A 21,057-nucleotide genomic window follows, 5' to 3' on the forward strand; every position below is an offset into this window, starting at 1 on the left:
TCCAAATACCTAAGTATGTTGAGATGATTTCTCCTAATGAGGAAAACCTTTGCTCTTATATGTCCTGTCCTCTGACACTGGACCAGGAGGGGTGACTTTTCTTCATTCTTTCCTTATAGGTACAAGAGCTAAAATGAGCTCCTTGCCCCGCCCACCCAAGCTCCATTGAGGGGGAATTTGGAGGCAAACAAATGACTGAGAGCACTCATCTAAGGACAACAGAAAGAATTGGAATCATAAAGGAGAGGCAGAGTGATCCACAGTTTTAGGAAGGATGGTAGTGGTGGCAAAGAGAGGTGGTGAGAGCAGGAAGGACCTCCTTATATTTTGAACTCACTTTAATAATGATTCATAGTTTTCCTGAGGCGAGAAGTAAATTCTTGTTTTGTTCTCTGAAGCCTTGATGTGGGTTTGGTTGTCTCACAGTAGGACCTTTTCTGCAATGTATCATCCCTTTTCATTCTTCCTGAGGTTGTGGGCACAGCTAAGGGGCTTAACCTGCATCTTTCACTTCAGTACTATGTTATTAAAATGGCAGTCAATTTACAGAGGGAAAATAATCTTCTGCAAATGGAATCAAAATACTAGATCCATACTCCATTCCTTTACCATTTTCCCAGGCCCCAGAACAAAACAGAACAAAACAACACTGAATTTGGCATCCCAAGAGAATTTGTTCACTTTCAGTCCTACAGATATTTGTGTTTATGCGTGACAACATCTGGAGATACGTGGGCAATGCTAGCAGGTCTTTAGAAAAGCAGATGTTGTGTGAACCATTTTGCACTACTCACCAGTAAAAGGGGCAGGCAAGCAGAACGGTGCCATTCCTTGCCTGGCATTTGGCAAAAAAGAGAAAACAAATGCATTTTTGACATCTGTTCATGTTCTTCTTTATAGCTTAGCTGTGCCAGCCAAGCAGGCCTGATCAGGCATAATTGATAAATTATTAAATGCAACTTGACAAGGAGGGCAATGAAAACTATTAATGAAAAAAAAGAGAAAAATGAATTGACTCATGTTTGTCAGGTGCTTTGAAGAAAAAAAGTTAAAGGGACAAGACAATCTCAAAAACAAAAAACAGTATTGTTTAAGCAAAACTGCAGTGCCATGGTGACTGAAACATAAATAACTTTGTTCTTTTTCTTTTGCCTCCCACAAATTATTGGGAGCAGACTGAAAAGTTATGTTCTTCATATCATGAAATAATAACAGCGACAAGTTACTGAGGGCTCTGTAAGGCATTACATAATCTTTAAATCCATATCAGGAATTATCCTCATTTTAGAGATTGAGAAACTAATATCCAGAGAGTAAACGGTCACATATGTGATCAAATGGCAGTGTCAGGATACAAAAACTGCCTTAAATGTGCATTCTTAGCTGACAGACTACTCCCAAGTACACGTCTATTGAGAGAGGCATAGCCTGGTAGCAAGAGCTTGGACTTTGGAGCTGCAGAGTTTTGAATCCTGCCTCTGCTATGTTGTAGCTAGTGGATTTGGTTTAGTTACTTCATGTGGAGACTTCAGTTTTCATGGCTGTAAATGAGCAACACAATCTATGTCACTGGGTTTCTGTATGAATTAAATCAGGAAATATATATATATATATATATATTAAATTCCTTGGATATAGTAAACCCCCAATAACAACCGTCTGTTGCTTTTCTTTTCCTCATTTAATCTCATCTTGTGTACTCGTTTAAACTAGCATTTTGAGAAGATAAACTGTGATACTCAAATGCTCATAGTATAGTTTAAAAACTGTCTCAAGCTGCTGTCCTTGATAGATGATGTTTCAAATAAAAAGTCTTGTTTCCTCTGGTTACGTTATCACATCTTACTACTGTTAACATTACCAAACTTACCAAGCATCTTCGTGCTGTTAACCTGAAGTGGGTCAGGATTTCCAAACTATCTTTCTAAACAAGTACATTAAGGTAAAGTTCTGGGGCAATGAAATGGGGGCTTCTCAGTGTTCTGATAAAGGTATGACTAGCAACTATATGAGAATCCATCCAGCATTTATATCTTAATTTGGTAATTGAAAAGTCTCTATCACATGCTTTTTGCCTCTTACCTAAAATCTGATAGGAAGTTGTACAATAGGAAGATATACAATTCCAAATATCAAATGGATGTTAAATAATTATTAGTTGACAATATGAAGCAAAGGAAGAAGATTTGCAATAAACGACTTTAAGAAATGGCTTTCCGGCCGGATGTGGTGGCTCACGCCTATAATCGCAGCACTTTAGGAGGCCAGGGGCAAGGGGGGGCAGCTCATGAGGTCAGGAGTTTGAGACCAGCCTGGTCAACATGGTGAAACCCCGTCTCTACTAAAAATACAAAAAATTAGCCAGGCGCAGTGGCACACGCCAGTAGTCCCAGCTACTCAGGAGGCTGAGGCAGAAGAATCGCCTGAACCCGGGAGGTGGAGGTTGCAGTGAGCCGAGATTGTGCCACTGTACTCCAGCCTGGGTGACCAAGTGAGACTCCGCCTCAAAAAAAAAAAAAAAAAAAGAAAAGAAAAAAAAAACATTGCTTTCTAAGTGTGACATCTGTGAGCAATCAGGTAGGGGATGAGAGGAAGTGTCAAGAGTGGAATTCTTGCCTTTGTAAGTTCTAAGATGACATTTACCCTTCAATCTTTCTTTAAGTCCCATAGGAAACACTTCAGTAGCACTTCCTGATCGTGTATGATAACACCTGAGATGATTAGACAAAGAATGAGGCATAATTGTAAATGTTCAACAAGGTTACATTTTGTAATATCAACAGTAATAGAAGAGAAATCAAATATAAGTGGAATAAATGTGCATAAGGAGACTGTAAACGAAACACTAAGTAGTTCCTTTCTATTTGTATTTGCACTGTTTCTTTTTAGCAGCAATACAGTTAATTATCAGGTATTCAGCCTTTTCAACTGAATGTTGCCAAAATTTAAGCATACATTTTAAGGAAAGAAGATCTAAACCAGATGAACTCATGAATGACGTGAAACTAGAAAACAGAAATTGCCTCATCACCATGGTGGTCTGAAAATACTTTCTTCATTGTAAAAGTCATGGGAAACATCTTATCTATGAACTTGTAATTTCCCAATAGAGACATAAGCATTAAATATTTTTAGGTGTATCTGAGAGGAAACCAAGACCACTGAAGACAAACTTTCCATTTCACCAAATAGTTACTCAGGAACAAACTTCAAAAAAATTCTATGTAGATAAAGGGAATAGAACTTGAGCTCACTCAGTCTCTGCAGTTTAATAGTGCTGTATTACTAGTTAAATCATATATCCACTATGAACTTTAGTTGCCTCATCTACATAATGGAGATAAGTCTTTTCCATTAATTATTTATTATGAAACATGTCACCCCAATCACTAATTTTGTTCAGAAATCTCTAATATAGGTGAGACCCACCAGGGAGAGCTTGCATTTGTTTTATACAGCATTATTAGCTGTGGTGAGAGAAAAACTATGGATAACTTGACAGCCAAGGGCTGGAATAATCTGAAGACTCACCACTCATATCTGGTAATTGCTGACTGATGGTTGGACCACACTCAGCTGGGGCTACAGAGTGTATGGTATTGGTTTCTCTCCACATAGTCCACTCCATCTGATACAGCTTTCTAATGGCAAAGAGACTGTGGTCCAAGAGCAAGCTCTTCTACAAAGCTGTGCTGAAGGTATATCCTCTTTTATGACTAGCCTTGGAGGCCACACACTGTAACTTCTGCCACGGCCAGGAGTTTATCCAGCTATGAGGGAAGGGAACATAGATCCATCTCTCAATGGGAGGAATGGCACAGTTACATTATAAGTATGTGTAGGATGAAGGATGTCACTGTGTCCATTTTTGGAGCATACAATCTACCACAATAGTAAAATCTACCATATAACATATATTTCTATTCTACTTTTTTCTTCCAGAAAAAACTCTTTTTACATGCCTTCCCACGTTCTTTTACAATTTTTATCAATTTCTCAAAATAAAAGACATTGAAACTTAACACTGAAAATTGTTTCTTTTTTTATTTCTTTCCTTCCTTTTTTTTTTTTTTTTTTTTTTAGAGTCTTGTTCTGTCACCCCGGCTGCAGTGCAGTGGCATGATCTCAGCTCACTGCAACCTCTGCCTCCCAGGCTCAAGCAATCCTCCTGCCTCAGCCTCCCAAGTAACTGGAACTACAGGTGTGAGCCACCACGCCCAGCTAATTTTATATTTTAGTAGAAACAGGGTTTTGTTATGTTGCCCAGGCTGTTTTCAAACTCCTGGACTCAGGTGATCCACCTATCTTGGCCTCCAGAAGTGCTGGAATTACAGGCGTGAGGCATTGTGCCTGGCCTTGGTTTCTATCTCATGTTTTTGCTTTTCAGGTAATGGTTTCTTGAGTAAGGATGCAGTGTTTTAGTGAACTAAGTCAGGAAGGAGAGTGACAGGTAAAGAAACTTTCTATTCTACTTTTTTCTTCCAGAAAAAACTCTACATGCCTTCCCACGTTCTTTTACAATTTTATCAATTTCTCAAAATAAAAGACATTGAAACTTAACACTGAAAATTGTTTCTTTTTTTATTTCTTTCCTTCCTTTTTTTTTTTTTTCTTTCTTTTTTTTTTTTTTTTTTTTTTTTTTTTTTTAGAGTCTTGTTCTGTCACCCCGGCTGCAGTGCAGTGGCATGATCTCAGCTCACTGCAACCTCTGCCTCCCAGGCTCAAGCAATCCTCCTGCCTCAGCCTCCCAAGTAACTGGAACTACAGGTGTGAGCCACCACGCCCAGCTAATTTTATATTTTAGTAGAAACAGGGTTTTGTTATGTTGCCCAGGCTGTTTTCAAACTCCTGGACTCAGGTGATCCACCTATCTTGGCCTCCAGAAGTGCTGGAATTACAGGCGTGAGGCATTGTGCCTGGCCTTGGTTTCTATCTCATGTTTTGCTTTTCAGGTAATGGTTTCTTGAGTAAGGATGCAGTGTTTTAGTGAACTAAGTCAGGAAGGAGAGTGACAGGTAAAGAAACTCTTTTGTTGTTGTTACCTTGAATTATGAGAACACACTTTTAGAGTGAACTTTGCTAGTGCGACAAGAGTACAGCACTTTTAACAAGACTAGGTTTGCTTTATGAAAACACCCTTTATATTTTATATCAACTTTACAAACACTTCTCCTTATGCCCTTTTGTTTTTCATGATATAAGAGCATCAAACAAGGGCTAGAGTGTCTCTCATTTTGGATAGTGATTGTTGTGGGTATTATAAATGACAGTGTATATGAAGGTCTCTGACTATTGGTTGGATGAGCAACTTTTTTTGACAAATAAAAACCAAATATCACCAAAAGAACTAAGTTTACCAACTGGCAAGTTAGTATGCATTATTAATTTTGAATCTCAGCATCCACAATTCTGATCAAGAAGACAACATTTAAGACTTGGGAGAAATGATAATTTTCATATTGCATTTTATACCATCTTTCTTCTTTCATTCTTTTTGGATGAAGATAATGTATAAAGAAATACTTATAACTAATAATAAACACATGAACAGATCATAAAAAAAAAAGACTTGGGAGAAATTAAAAGCTCTGGCAGAAGCTCTTCCTGAATGTCCCCAGTTCTTCCTCAAATGTCATAGACAGCGTACAAAGAGAGTGTCTTAGATATTTGTTTTCCCATCAAAAACCTGTTATAATACTCAATGCCAAATATTTAAACAAAATAAACCAGTAAAATTATGTATAATTCTACAACTTTCAAATTCCAAGATACATAACATCACAAAGACTCAATTAAAATCTGTTTACCTCCAAGTTTTATTTTGGCATTGATTTATCAAACAAGAAACTGAGAAAATTCATTGAGAATAGTAGCAAAATGAAGTGCATTATTGAACTGTTAGCAAAACTGCCAGGCATATTTTCTAATATGTGGGATAAGGAAAGAAAATAATGTAGAACAGTTTTCATTACTTCCATTAAACTGTTGCTTTTGTTTGTTGCCAAACCATACTATCTGAATGCAGTGCATTAATGGAAGTGTAGAGACTGAAGATCTGCATTAAGCAGCAAGTACTTCATCCCAGGTGCCTAGCCTACCATCTTATATTGTTACTGTTTCTGCAGTAGTCATCTCCGAAGTGATAAAGTCAGTGATGATTTTTCTGCTGCTGTCAACAAAAATAGCATTAGAGGTTTATGTCTGACCCTGGAAATCAAGTTTTACTTTGAAAAAAAAAAATGCATTTTAAACAACATAGGGGGAAAAACTTGTCAGTTACATCCTATGCATATGTTGTCCAGTTAAAATAGAAGAGCACATTTTACTAGTGTAAACATAACCATTAGGTTTTATCAATAATAATCGGTAATTAGTTAATCCTTATAAATATTTTAAATTACTAATTTCATGATACAGCTTAAATAAAGTGGTTCTTATCCTGAAAGAAAATGAACATAAAGTAGTTTTGAGAGGTGCAGCATCTGGACTTTTATGCAATTTGTTTATTCTGTGACTTGAAGCTTTCAATTCTCTGGCTACGGCCCTGGCACAAATTAAAGATTTAAGAAAATTTCTTCAGTTAATTCTCAGTTTTCTTGAGGAAAGGAGAGTGTAGAAAATGAAACACCCAGATAATACAAAATGTTTTCTGTAGTCTTGCCTCTTGGAAAGAAGTTAGTGGATGTATTGTTGTATTGTTGTAAGGTACCAGCTCAGCCTGAAATGGGCTATGCTAACTGGTGAGTCAGACTGCTGGGACTTCATTCACAAGCAGAACAGGAATTTTGGAAGAACCCTGTTGGGAGGTGTATTAGTTATCTACTATTGTGAAACAAATTATCACAAATTTAGTGGCTTACAACAATACACCTTTATTATCTCACAGTTTTTGTAGGTTGGAAATTTGGGCAGAGCTTCTCTGGATCCACTGCATCAGAGTTTTCCAAAAGGCTTCAATCAAAGTATCAGCAAGGGCTGTGGTGTAATCAGAAGGCTCAACAGAGGAAAGATCTTTTTCCAAGTTCAGTGGTATTGGCAGGATTCAGTTTCTTACAGGCTGTTAGGCCGAGGAGCTCACTTTTTTGCAGGCTGTCAAGCTGAGGGTCTTGGTTTCTTGCTGGCTATTGGCCAGAGGCCATCCCAGTTTCTTGTTATGTGGGTGTCTTCACATGGCAACTTGCTTTATCAGAGCATGAAAATCAAGGAAACAAAAGTCTGAGGGCAAAACAGAAGTCACAATATTTTGTAGCCTCATCATAGAAGTGATATCCATTACCTTTGCCATTTTCTACTGGTTAGACGCAAGTCACTATGTCCAGCCCTCACTCAAGGAGAGGGTATTACAGATGGGCATGAATGCCAAGAGGCAAGGATTACTGGGTACTATCTTAGTATCTGCCTACCCCAAGGTGGTTGAGTTCCAAAGGGGCTGGGTTGGGAGGAGCACTGTGTTTTCACTCTGGTATTGGTCTCTGGACCTGTGCCCAACTTCTGCAGTGAAAGCCTCAGCAGGCTAAAGTAAGAGCAATTGTTTTCACCTAGGATTCAGTGGCACCTCAGAGGTGTGGCTTCCTCTCCTATGTGATAGCATGTGATATTGGTTTGGGACAAGGCATATACTTCTCTCTTCTGCATGTGGCACAGCATTGCTTTCTCCTCTCAGCACCTGTGTTCTTTACAGCAACTTTCCTGCTTCCACAGTGAATTATGGGGAATTCTGGGAGACTGTGTTCTTGTGTGTGTGTGTCCATGTTTTGCTTGGTTTTTTATTTTTTGTTTTTTGTTTTTTGTTTGTTTTTCTTCCCTCCCTGGGGAGAGAGAACAGAGAAAGGAAAGGTAAGAGATTGTCCTTGTGTTTTTATACAACTATAAAAGAGAATGTTAAACATTATAGGAATGGATGACTCTGGTCTGTTTGGGCAGCTTTGTGCATACTGGATACATAGGTGAACACATAATTCTTTTAAGGAATGAATATAGTCTGCTGAGCAATTTCTCTATTTTCTCATCTTCCTTTCTTTCTTTGACTCAGTGACCAAGTTTGTTGGAGGCTTTAAGCATTCTAATTTGTATGCAAAACAATAAGGAAAGCCAAATGTAAATTAATTATCTAAGTTTCACAACAGAAGGTTGATGGGGGATGGTGTTGCTAAACTGACCTCTATTCTATGTTCAAAGATATGTTTTGAACAATGCTTATGATATTCATATATTATTTTGGATAAGTGGGAATCTTAGCATATTAATTCTATTCTAATTTGTGAGAAAATTTCTGGCCACTGAAGTGTGTCTGTTTATCCATGCATGATTAAAATACACAAAGAGGATGCTGGTATTGATGTCATTAAGTAACAATAGGCTAAAGCAGAATAATATAGAAAAGAAAAAGGAAGAGATGGAAGCAGAAGAAGAGAAACATGAAGAAAGTATTTTTTCTTTAGTAATCCTTATCAGATCTCTTTTGAAAGATATACTCAAAGACCATTACAAAATGTTCATATTGTTACTTTCGAACAGTATACTTTAGACTCTTCCTGGAATGAAGGAAAGGATAACAGGAGACCAAAGTCTCAGATTTGTTTACTGAATTGGCCCTACAATTTCTTTTGTATATAGTTTTATAATGAGCTTATGATGAACCATTTTTTCCTGAAAACCTAAAGATCCTGGGATGGTGTTTCAGTACCATCTTATGTCTAATATTTATCAAAACAGGAGAGACTAAAACATTAAAATGTCTAAACTTTATCACACATTTATGTTTGCTGGCAAGACTATATGACAGTTGTTAATATTGAAAATGAGATGAAAGATGTTCTAAATTTATCTTATCAGCACTGTCTTTCAGTGTAATGAGAGTTACTTGACACTATCAAAATGCTCTTCAGCCAGTTGAAACCAGGTCTGAAAAGACATACATTCATTCAGAAGTCATGGCTCAGAAATACAAGAATGATGCCAAATGAAACAGATAATTGTTCATTCACCTGGGAGTCATATTTTGACTGTATTACAGTGCAAGTTGAAAAAAAAGCAATATTCACATCAATTTAAAAATCATACTTAAAAGACCTCAGATGGAAACCATACATTTTTTCAATATCCATATATAAATTAATATGTACCATCTAGGTTATATCTGGTGACATAAAAATGTTGTCTTATGAACGCTGAAGGTGTAAGAACCATCAAGCAGATCCAAGTTGATTTTGACACATTTGTTCACAAAGGAGATAATTCTTTATGTGGTAAGATTTAATCTAGAAAGTAAATAGAAATTTAAGAACCCATTTCAACATACACAATTTGATCAAAAATATAAAACACATTAATATCGATGAGATAAACAAATTGCCATTCTACATTAGAAGATTATAAAGCAGGATAATGAATTTTGAAAAACAGAATCTGCCTTTGGATCTTTTTAGCAAGAGTATTTTGCACCCATTTTAGAAATAAAATATTGTGTACAGAAATTGTGATTCTCCTATGTGGGAAAAATCAATATTTAATTCTCACTCTGTTTGTTTTCAGGTCCATGTTCTACACGCTATGCAAATTTCAAAGCTACATTTCTGGGACCCTTGGCAGGGTGCTCGGGCCAAGCGAGGATATTGGGTAGAGTCACAAATTACCCCATGTATTTCCTTTACATTTCTTTCACCAGGACTTTTATTCAGGTTAAGTCAGTTCAAGGTGAATATCAAGGGAAACACTGAAGAGTAAAAAAAGTAACAAGAGAGTATGGTGGGAGTTGTGTACCAAAAGGTAACAAAGACTGCTCCACCCAATTGCCTTTGTGGGGTGATGATGCATCTGTTGTGTGTGTATATGCGGGTTGCACTTTTTCCCTACACTATGCGTTGAAGAGGCGGGACTGGGCTGGCCATTGAGGGAGTGGCCCAATTGGCATATGCTGTGTGCATGGCCATTCAACAGGAGAGGGAATAGCCAGTGATGGATCACCCTGACAACACAGCCAGAGGGCTTCCAGGGTCTTCACAGGCTGGTGGCACCATGCAAAATGCATTGTAATATAACACCTGCAACATCCGTGCAGCCTCAGAAAACTGATTTTGACTACAGCTTGAGGAGGACTATCTTCTGAGACAGATTCACATTAAATACATTCATAAGCCTAATGAAGATAATTTGAAGGCCAATTAATTCTCTTCAGTTCTCTTCAAGGGTTGATAATATTTACTCTACTCCACACAATCTGTCTGAACTCACCTCCTGCTATTTGCCTCATGCACTTTGCTTGGGCTACCCTGACCCCGTACTTTTCCTCAAACACACCAGACATGCTCACTCTATCCAGGGTACTTTTCCTCATTTATCTTTACATCTTGCTCCATCAGCTCTTTTTGGACTTCTCAGTGAAGCTTTATTCACATCCCTGTTTAAAATGCAACATCAGAGGAGTCACATCAGCAAGATGAGTGAATCTGAGGTCCCAGGCTTCACTTTCTCCCACAGATATTTCAGTTAGCAATTATCCTCAGATGAAAAGAACTTTGTGAAAACCCAAAAACTTAGGACTAAGACTGAGTGTAAACCATAGAACTAAATAAAATTATATCATAAGATAAGAGGAATGATTTCACTTTGACTACATCATCATTTCCCTCCTTTAAGACAACACAACACATACGGAAGATCCCCTGAATCAACAGTTTCCATAGTGAGTAAAGAGCTCTAGAGGTAGTCATCCAGCTTCTCAGTATTCAGGGACACTTATCAGGGAGCTCATCCCCATCTCACCTCAAAGGGAACACTGGGTGTAACAATGGGACTAGACCACCTGGGATCAGATAGAAACACAAAAAGGAGGCTCAAGGATCTTGATAGCCCTTTGTTTCCGCCAGTGATGCCATCCCAGCCAACAGCAGAGCTCATCCCCAAAGCCAAGCTGGTGGCTCCCAGAAGTATAGCAGGACGTTTAACCTGGCTAGAGCCCTAGGCAGCCAGCCTCCACACCTAGTGTCAGAGCCTACAGCAGATCCCCACCCAGGCAAGGAGACACAGTCACAACACATTTCTGTAGAGCACAGGGGCTAGTGCCTGGCCTGGGAGTCCAATCAGCAGCCTGGCCCAGACTCGGAGCCCACCCCAAAGCTCCACCCAAGCTAGGAGACACCTTAATGTACAGAATGCCTTTCTGTAGAGCACAGGAGTGAGTCCTGCCTAGACCAAGCAGTAGCTTGGCCCAGTTCCAAAGCCTATTCCAAGGCCCCACCCAGGAAGGGAGAGTCCTGTTACATGCATTTCTGCAGAGCTTAGGGACTAGACCTGCCCAACCTCTGAGTTCAAACAGTGGCCTGACCCAGACTCAAAGCCCATTTCAAAGCCCCACTCAGGCAAGGAGGAAAGCTTCAAATATGCATTGCTACAGAGTATAGCCTTTGGACCCATGTTTTGAGCAGTGACTCTGCCTAGCCTCAGAGTGCTTAACTTCTGCAAGCACAGCTTGCAGCCTTGCCCAACTGAAAAACACAAATAGCAGTAATGCTCAGCCAGGAAATACACCCCGTGACCCTGAAGATTAATACCACAGAAATACAAATGATCATAAAAGATCACTGTGAACAAATTGGATAACCCACAAGAAGTGGAAAACTTTTTAGAAAGAACCCATGAAGACTAAATTATAAACAAATAGAAAATTTAAATAGTCCAACAATGAGTAGGGAGATTGAATATGTAATAAAAAGTCTTCCATGAAAGAAAAGCCTAGGACTTAATAGCTTAACTGAATAATTCTACCAAATATTTCAGAACTAGTATCAATCCTTCTCAAATTATTTCAAAACGTAAAAGAGGAAAGAATACTTCCAAACTCATTACATGAGGCCACATTCCCTGATGTCAAAGCCAGACAGGGACATGAAAAGAAAAGAAAATTACATGTCAATATCCCTGATGAATTACAGTTGCAAAAATACTCTAAAAATATTAGCAAATTTAATTCAATCTTACATTAAAAGGATCATTCACCATGATCAAGCAGGATTTATACTGGGGAAGCAAGGATAGTTCAGCATATACAAATCAGTAACTGTGACACATCACATTAACTGAATGAAGGACAAAAATGATATGATTATCTCATTTAGATACAGAAAAACCATTTGAAAAAATTAAATATTTTTTCATAATAAACTCTCAACAAATTACATATAGAAGGAATGTACCTCAACTCATTTAAAGCTATATATGACAGTCCATAACTAACATTATACTTAACACTGATGACAAAGATGTCCACTCTTGCCACTTCTATTCAACACAGTACTGGAAGTCCTTGCCAGAATAATCAGGCAAGAGAAAGAAATAAAATACATCCAAATAGAAAAGAAAGCAGTGAAATTGTCTCTGTTTTCTGATGACATGATTTTACATGTAGATAATCCTAAAGATTCCACCGTAAAACTGCTAGAACTAATAAATGAATACCATAAGTTTGCAGGATAAAAACTAACAGACAAGAATTAGTAGTATTTTAATACACTAACAACAAACTATTTGAAACCGAAATCAAGAAAACAATTCCACTTACAATAGCTACCAAAAAAATTCTTAGAATAAGCTTAACAAATGAGGTTGTATTAATTTTTTCTCATGCTGCCTGGGTAATTTATGAAGAAGAAAGGTTTACCTGAGACTGAGACTGGGTAATTTATGAAGAAAGGTTTAATTGACTCACAGTTCTGCAGGCCGTACAGGGAGCATAGTTGGGGAGGCCTCAAGAAACTTAAAATCATGGTAGAAGGCAAAGGGGAAGCAAAGCAAGTCTTCACATGACCAGAGCCAGGGAAAAAGAGAGATAGGGGAGGTGCTACACACTTTTAAACAAACAGCACTGGGGATGGTGCTAAACCACTAGAAACTACCCCCATGATCCAGTCACCTCCCAGCAGGCCCCTCCTCTAATTCTAGGGATTACAACTTGACATGAGATTTGGGTGGGACACAAAATCAAACCACATCAGAGGTAAAAGACTGGTCCACTAAAACCTCTAAAACATTAATGAAAGAAATGAAAGAAGACACAAGAAATGGAAAGATATTCCATGTTTATGAGTTGGAATAATTAACATTGTTAAAATTTCCATACTACCCAAAGCAATCTACAGGTTCAATGCAATCCCTATAAAATTTCAATGTCATTTTTCTCAGAAGTAGAAAAAAGAATCTTAAATTTCAGATGGAATCTCACACACACTCACACACACACACACACACACACACACACACACACCCCTGAATAGACAAGCCAATCTTAAACAAAAAAATACGAAGATGAAGGCATCACTCTACCTGATTTCAAACTATATTAAAAAGCTATAATAATTAAACCAGCATAATATGGGCATGCACATAGACACACTGAATAATGGAACAGAATAGAGAGTCCAGATATGAACCAACACATTTACAATCAATTGATTTTTGACAAAAGTGTCAAGAACACAAGATGGAAAAAGGAAAGTCTGTTCAATAAAAGGTGCTGGGAAAATTGGATATAGACCGGTAGAAGAATGAAATTAGACTCTTATCTTACACAACATACAAAAATTAACTCAAAATTGATTAAAAACATAAGTGTTAGACCTGAAACTGTAAAACTACTAGAAAAAATCATAGAGAAAATGTTACATGACATAGGTCTGGGCAATGATTTTTTTTTTGGAATTTGACCCCAAAAGTTCAGTCAACAATGAGAAAAAATAAACAAATGTGAAATAATAAACAATAACATGAAAAAATAAACAAAAGCAAAAAAGCTTCTGCACAGCAAAGGAAAAAATTAGTAGACAATCTAGGAATGGTAGAAAATATTTGCAAGCCATATATCTGATGAATGATTAATGTCCAAAATATATAAGGTACTTAAACAACTCAATAATAAGAAAACAAATAACCCAATTAAAATTTGGGCAAAGAACCTGAATAGATATTTCTTAGAAGGAAGACATACAAATGGCCAACAGATAGATGAAAAAATGCTCACCATCACTAATAATTAGTGAAATGAAAATTATAACCACAATGAGCTATCACCTTACACTTGTCAGAGTGGCTGTTATCAAAATGACAAAAGATAACAAGTGTTGGTAAGGACATGGAGACAAGGGAATTCTTTTATTATTTCTTAAAAAAAGGGATACATGTGCAGAACATGCAGGTTTGTTACATAGGTATATGTGTGTCATGGTGGTTTGCTGCACCTATTGACCCATCTTCTAAGTTCCCTCCTCTCACCCCCCCCATCCCCTAACATGCCTCGGTGTGTTATTCCCCTCTGTGTGTCCATGTGTTCTCATTGTTCAACTCCCATTTATGAGTGAGAATGTGCAGTATTTGGTTTTCTGTTCCTGTGCTAGTGTGCTGAGGATGATGGCTTCCAGCTTCATCCATGTGCCTGCAAAGGACATGATCTTAATCGTTTTTAATGGCTGCACAGTATTCCATGGTGCATGTGTACCACATTTTCTTTATCTAGTGTATCATTGATGGGTATTTGGGTTGGTTCCACGTCTTTGCTATTTGTAAATAGTGCTGCAGTAAACACACTTGGGCATGTGTCTTTATAGTAGAATGATTTATGTTCCTTTGGGTATATCCCCAGTAATGGGATTGCTGGGTCAAATGGTATTTCTGGTTCTAGATCCTTGAGGAATCGCCATACTATCTTCCACAATGGTCGAAATAATTTACATTCCTGCCAACAGTGTAAAAGCAATTCTAATTGTCCATGGCCTCACCAGCATCTATTATTTCCTGACTTTTTAATAATCACCATTCTGATTAGTTTGAGATGGTATCTCATTATGGTATTGATTTGCATTTCTCTGATGATCAGTGTTGCTGAGCGTTTTTTAAATGTTTCTTGGCCACATAAATGTCTTCTTTTGAGAAGTGTTTATTCATATCCTTTGTCCACTTTTTGATGGTTTTTTTCTTGTAAATTTAATTTCCTTGTAAATTCTGGATATTAAACCTTTGTCAGGTGGGTATATTAAAATTTTTTCTCTCATTCTGTAGGTTGCCTGTTCACTCTGATGATAGTTTCTTTTGCTGTGCAGAAGCTCTTTAATCAGATCCCATCAAGACAAGGGAATTCTTGGGTACTGTTGGTGGAATGTAAATTAGTACAACCATTTACGGAAAACTGTATAGAGGTACCTCTAAAAACTAAGGATTTGAAACCTGTATGTTGAAGAGATATCTGCATTCTCAATAATCTTATATGGAATAAGCCTGTGTCTATCAACAGATGCATGGTTTAAAAAAATATGGTATGCGTACACAATAAAATATTATTCCACTTTAAAAAAGAGGGAGGAAATTTTGTCATTTGTGACAATATAGATAAACCTGGAGGACATTATGCTAAGTGAAATAAGCCAGGCACAGGAGGACAAACACCACACAATCTCACTTGTATGTGAAATCCAGAACAATTGAACACAAAAATAGAGAGTAGAATGGTGGTTACCAGAGGCCAGGGGTTAGGGTTGGGGAGATGGGGTCAAAGGGGACAAAGTTTCAGTTAGATAAGATGAATGAGGTTTTTCAGATCTATTGCACAGCATGGTGACTATAGTTAATAATAATGTATTGTATGTTTAAATATTGTTAAGAGAGTAAATTTCAAATGTTCTCACCACAAAAAAAGTATGTGAGGTGATGAATACATATGAATTAGTTTGATTTATTCATTCCACATTTATATTCATATATCGTAACATCACTTTGTACCTCATAAATATATACAATTATAATTTGTCTATTTATAATAAAATAAAAATTACATAGATTAAATTAAATAAAATTCAATGTCTCCCTACCCTGACCCCATTACCTCTTACATTCTCTGCTTTATATTTTTTTCTATAGCCCTTATCACCATATGATGTAACTCTATATTTTACTTACTTTGTCAACTTTCTTATTTATTAGAATGCAAATTCTGCTTATTTATTAGAAGGTAAATTCCTTGATGGCAGAGGCTTTTGTCTGTGTAACTCATTGCTATATCTTCAGAATATAGAACACCACTGGACATAAGGTAGTAATTGACTTAAATATCTTTTAAAATGTGGTTATTTAACTATTTTACACAGAGAAATATAAGTATGTAAACATAAATATGATAACTTGTGTTACATGAAACTTTACATGATAAATAATACACTATGTATATCCCGACCACTGTATATATTCAGAGTAGACAGTGAAGCTTGGTAAGAACATTAAAAACGAAAATTTCTTGGGGTGTATGCAACCACACTAAGAAAATAGTTTAGTCACACATGTAGTAGTGACTAAATCTCAAACTATAATCTTGCATATGTTCCTCAAAAAAGTAACTTTATTTAATTGTCCTTAATTTCTAGCTTGAGTCTCATTATGCCTGGTAGCAGAATCCATTTCTGACAATTCAGAGTAAATATACTCAATTGAAGGTAGACTAAGAATGATCCAAAATTATTCTACTTTTCTTTTTTCTTTTGCTTATTTCTTTTATTATTATACTTTAAGTTCTAGGGTACATGTGCACAATGTGCAGGTTTGTTACATATGTATAAATGTGCCATGTTGGTGTGCTACACCCATTTCTAAACCTTTTTTTGCTTATTTCTAAACCTAAGGAAGTTGACTTATCTGGTCCTTGGTCATCATTTTCTACATTGCTGGCATCTGCTGAAATGGCCCCATTCCCACTTGTTCCCTTTGAATGGCTACTGGCAGCATTCCCTGGCTTCCTTTCATCTTATATCCAGGACTTTGTCATCATTCTTTCCATTACATTTGTGCCTCTCTGGAGGAGGGTTGGTAGGTACACAGGAAAAATTTTGTATGCTCTCCATGTCACTCTGAAGCACAGGAAACCTCAGAGGAGGATGCTGGTGGGAAGGGGATGTCTTTGAACTGCTTTCCCTAGATAAGCTACATTGCCATTTCATTTTGACTGCTACAACCTCATTTAATATGGGGAATATTCCCAAATATCATCACCTTCCAGAGCCACAGATGGAAAATGGGTACGTGTTGACTTTGTCTGAAGGCTCAAACCTACATGGTCATTAGTGGTAGAGATGCCTGCTGTCCACCAAAATATCATGGTTTTCTTGCCATAGTTTGGAATTATTGGTGAGATGAGGCTATATAACCGGGGACTGAGTTTCCAAGTCCCCTTTTACATCTAGTTGAGGGTATGTGACTAATTCTTGTCAATTGAATATTAATAGAAATGATGTATCTCATTTCTATGCCAGGATTTATAGGAAGCTGATAAGAAATTTTCAGTTTCTGTTTTCCCTTTTAGCTACTGGATTCCAAGGCTCTAGAGAACTGAAGAGTCCCAAAATGGAAGGAGCCTGAGAATCTGAGTCACCACATAGAAAAAAGCTGTCCACCAATCAGACCCACTTCCTTGGATTATTGCATAAGAAATAAAATATATTGTATTGTGTCTCCAAATTTGGCTGCTGCAGCAAGGATTACCTTAAAAAATAGCATTCTGTGGCCCTCCCAAACTGGGTCTGGGAATGGAGAGCAAACACTTTCCTGATATACACACTGGTGTATTGCTTCTTCTCTCATATACTCCAACCTTAGCCCATGGATTCTTCATCTAGTCTAAATGTATTTTTAAAAAAATACTCAGGTGATATTTATTCTTCTATGGTTATTGTTTCGCACAGGGCCACCTCTGTTCTCTGAGGAAATCAAAGACTTTGTCTTGTGTTTCAAGCATATGCTTTGAAATTTAAAATTGAGTATTGCCTAGAAAATTTTTATTTGCATTCTCATTGCCATAATCCTTCTGAGGCAACTGGATTCTTCAGGCTGAATGGAAATTAGGGAGGATATCTTGTAGTTATGGTAGTTTGAGTGCAGGAGGAGATAAACCTCAATGGAGATCATATCTTCTTACCTCTTCTAATAGAGCATCAGGAGGGACTTGCTATGGAACTATACTAAAAGTCTAAGAATCAATATTTACTTTTCTTGAGACAGTGCTTAGATGAGCTTTGCCGATATCTGCCTTGGTGACCTTCCTTTGTCCTTTTTTGTTTGATCTGCATTTCTAATACATTATTTCTTTAGATTTATTCATCATTGCAATCCAATTATCTTCAATATTAATGATTGGAATTTATTTGAATTTTCAAGGTGATCGTGTTTATCTGTGTTCTTGTCAACTGCACATTTATTTGATAAAGTATATATCTAAGGATAATCAAATGTTCCCTAATTCTATGATTTTGGGAGCAGAAACTGTCTACCCACTCCCCATGTTCTTCAACACTGGCTTTTTTGGGAGGTATGTCTTTCTTTTGTGATTTGGCAACCAACCCACAGCTTCCAGGAGCCAAACTAAATCTATATCCCTAATCCAAATACTAGGCAAAATCTCTGGAGTTACAGAAGGTCATCCATGATAGTTGTAGACATATATGGAAAGATTACCTTTTATACATTTTTAGTAAGCAAAGGAAAAGGCTCTGATGATGGATACAGGGGGTTGAAATAACATACAGAGATGTGGAGAACCCTGGCTGTGGCATCTTGCAGGGCTAGGCTAATACAAATGTGACTACTATCACTCAGTACAAGGGTTCAGCTGAGATAGCAAAAATTCAGTTTAAATAATAATAGTCACTTAATTTTTTAGTTTAAATTGTAAAATTTTTTATAACCAGGGGTACCTGTACTTCCAGATTATTCTTTATAAGGAAATGAGTACTGTTAAATATTTATTAGGGAGTACTGAGCATCATATGGGATTGTTCTGCTTGTTATGTCAACTAAAGTCTTCCCTTTAATTTTAGAAATAGGAAATTAGTATCAGTTCTAGGGATTATTCAAACATCTGCACGTTTAACAGGAACTTAAACATCGTTGACCTTATGAAAGTGGGATATATGTTTTTCTTCTAGAAGTGGAAGGGATTGCTCCATGCACTCTCTGTGCACTTCTCAGATAATGAAACTGAGACCCACAAAGGTAAAACACTTGCCTAAGGTTATTCTTTTTCTACAGAATGAGAAACAACCACAGAGAAATGCGTATTATGAGAAAAAGAATCACTGACAATAATAGGGAATGTGTTTGTAATATAATCAAGATTGATCATATATATTTATATATTTATACACACATTTATACACACACACACACATACCCAAAGAATAGAGTGTGCTCTTGCTGGCTCTGTCTCTTCCCCCATGCCTATTTTTGAATATTTGCTTCATTAGGCAAAAAACATGGAATGTCAATGTATTAAAATGCATGAAACAGCCTACTACTTTTCTATATTTTTAGAATAGTATTTGCTATGGAAACATGTTCAGAGGCCTTGACAGTGGAACCACCTAACAAAATTGAAAATAAGTAAATAAATGAGACACCCAAATATGCATACTGAAACAGTCTGAATGTTCACTTAAAACTCTGATATAACAATGAACTAAATTATGGCAATCATTGTTATTTTGCTAAGGACTTTGATGTTCATTGAATTCTTATAACAACCTAATGACTAATATAAGGATTATCATTTTAAAGAGGCAGAAACTGAGACTCAGTTTGATTAATGAAACTTTTTACATAATTATTAAATAGTAGACCAAAATTTGAACACAATTTTGTCTCATTCCAAACCCTTTACCCCAGTATAACATGTTATTTTCTTCACCACCCAAAGAAAAGGAAGTTCAGCTTTTTTCAAACTCACTTCCTTTTTTTTTTGTTTTGTTTTGTTTCAGATTCACTTTTTACTATAACAACTTTACTGATGCACTTGTCCAGATGTTTGTTAGGTCCTTTGTACTCATGTTCTCTAGTGCACATCAAAGGCATTCGAATAAATAGGTGATCAGTTGCCCTACTGACTAGAAAGTTAGCACCCAGGTGAAGGGAATTTTCCATTTAAAAAACTTAGAAAATTCAATAGTCTGTGAAGACAAATTCTTCCTCAATCATCTCCTTACTGATCTCCAAAGAGCCATCGAGTAAGAAGGGGTGATCATCAGTAAAACATAGCAGTAACTTAAAGATGAAAATTATATTTTGAAACATAAATCATCAATGATGTTATTGCACCTAACATTTCTTTCTTTTTCTTTCTTTGAGTATGACACACACAACTATGTGGATGGCACTAGAATCTAGGGTAGAGGTCACAAGGTGAAACCTGGCTGAGCAGAACAAGTGTTTCCCATCCTTGCTTGCTTTCACACAGCCTCCTAAGGAATCTTCTCAGCAATGCCTGTAAGTCCAATCAGCATCTTGAAGAAGGTTAGTGGACATGAAGAAGAACTGAAAAAACCGCCTTTCTCTCAGACACTTAGCACTTATTTGTAGAGTACAGGCTAGGTGCTATTCCTTGTGCCAAGTCAGGGAAGAATCAGTCAAGGCTGCTGCACTCAGGGAGCCTACAGTCTAACAGTCTGTTATGCTCTTTTTCTTATCAACATTCCCGTGGTTGAGGTGGGACTAGCACTTCATCAGCATTGTGAACTAAGGTAGCTAATTGTATGAAATATATGGCAGCATGGCAATTCCAACTAAGACACTGAAGACTCATGAACTCATGAGAAATAAATTCCAGCCCATTGACATATTAAGAATCACACACTAGTAGCCAACAGCACATTTCACTACAAACCTTAAGCTGCCTTCTAGATGCTGGTGTACACTGGAGGATAGAGTTTAAAAGACAGACATTTATCTTTATCACACATTTGTACAAAGACTACTCCAGACAAGTAAACATTTCCAAGTTTAATTTGGTTCCATCACTGACCATCGGCTTTAATTATGCCTCTAGACCATTTGCATGGCGTTTGTTATGCAAGTACCCTCATTAGAAAATAGGATATTGCTTTAAGAACTCATCCAGCTTTCTTCTCTGCCTATAGCCATAGCTTTTGACTTCAGCCTGCACACTCTTTTCTCCACCTAAATGTCATAACCACCTCCCCCTAATCCATGAAATCAAATCTCTGAGTACATGAATGTCAAAACAATGTGCTAATGTGG

General features: G+C 37.1%; 1 long non-coding RNA gene across 1 annotated transcript in view; it reads right to left on the minus strand.

Moving 5' to 3' along the window:
* Positions 1-10,115: 10,115 nt before the first annotated feature.
* The window catches only part of LOC108529100 (uncharacterized), a 62,748-nt gene continuing 51,806 nt past the window's right edge, over positions 10,116-21,057 (minus strand). Inside the window, exon 3 of the long non-coding RNA XR_001885402.1 lies at positions 10,116-10,399. This is a non-coding gene — a long non-coding RNA (uncharacterized LOC108529100). The remainder of the gene's footprint in view (positions 10,400-21,057) is intronic.

Source organism: Rhinopithecus bieti, unplaced genomic scaffold, assembly GCF_001698545.2.
Source record: "Rhinopithecus bieti isolate Rb0 unplaced genomic scaffold, ASM169854v2 scaffold_6371, whole genome shotgun sequence".
Lineage (NCBI taxonomy): Eukaryota > Metazoa > Chordata > Mammalia > Primates > Cercopithecidae > Rhinopithecus > Rhinopithecus bieti.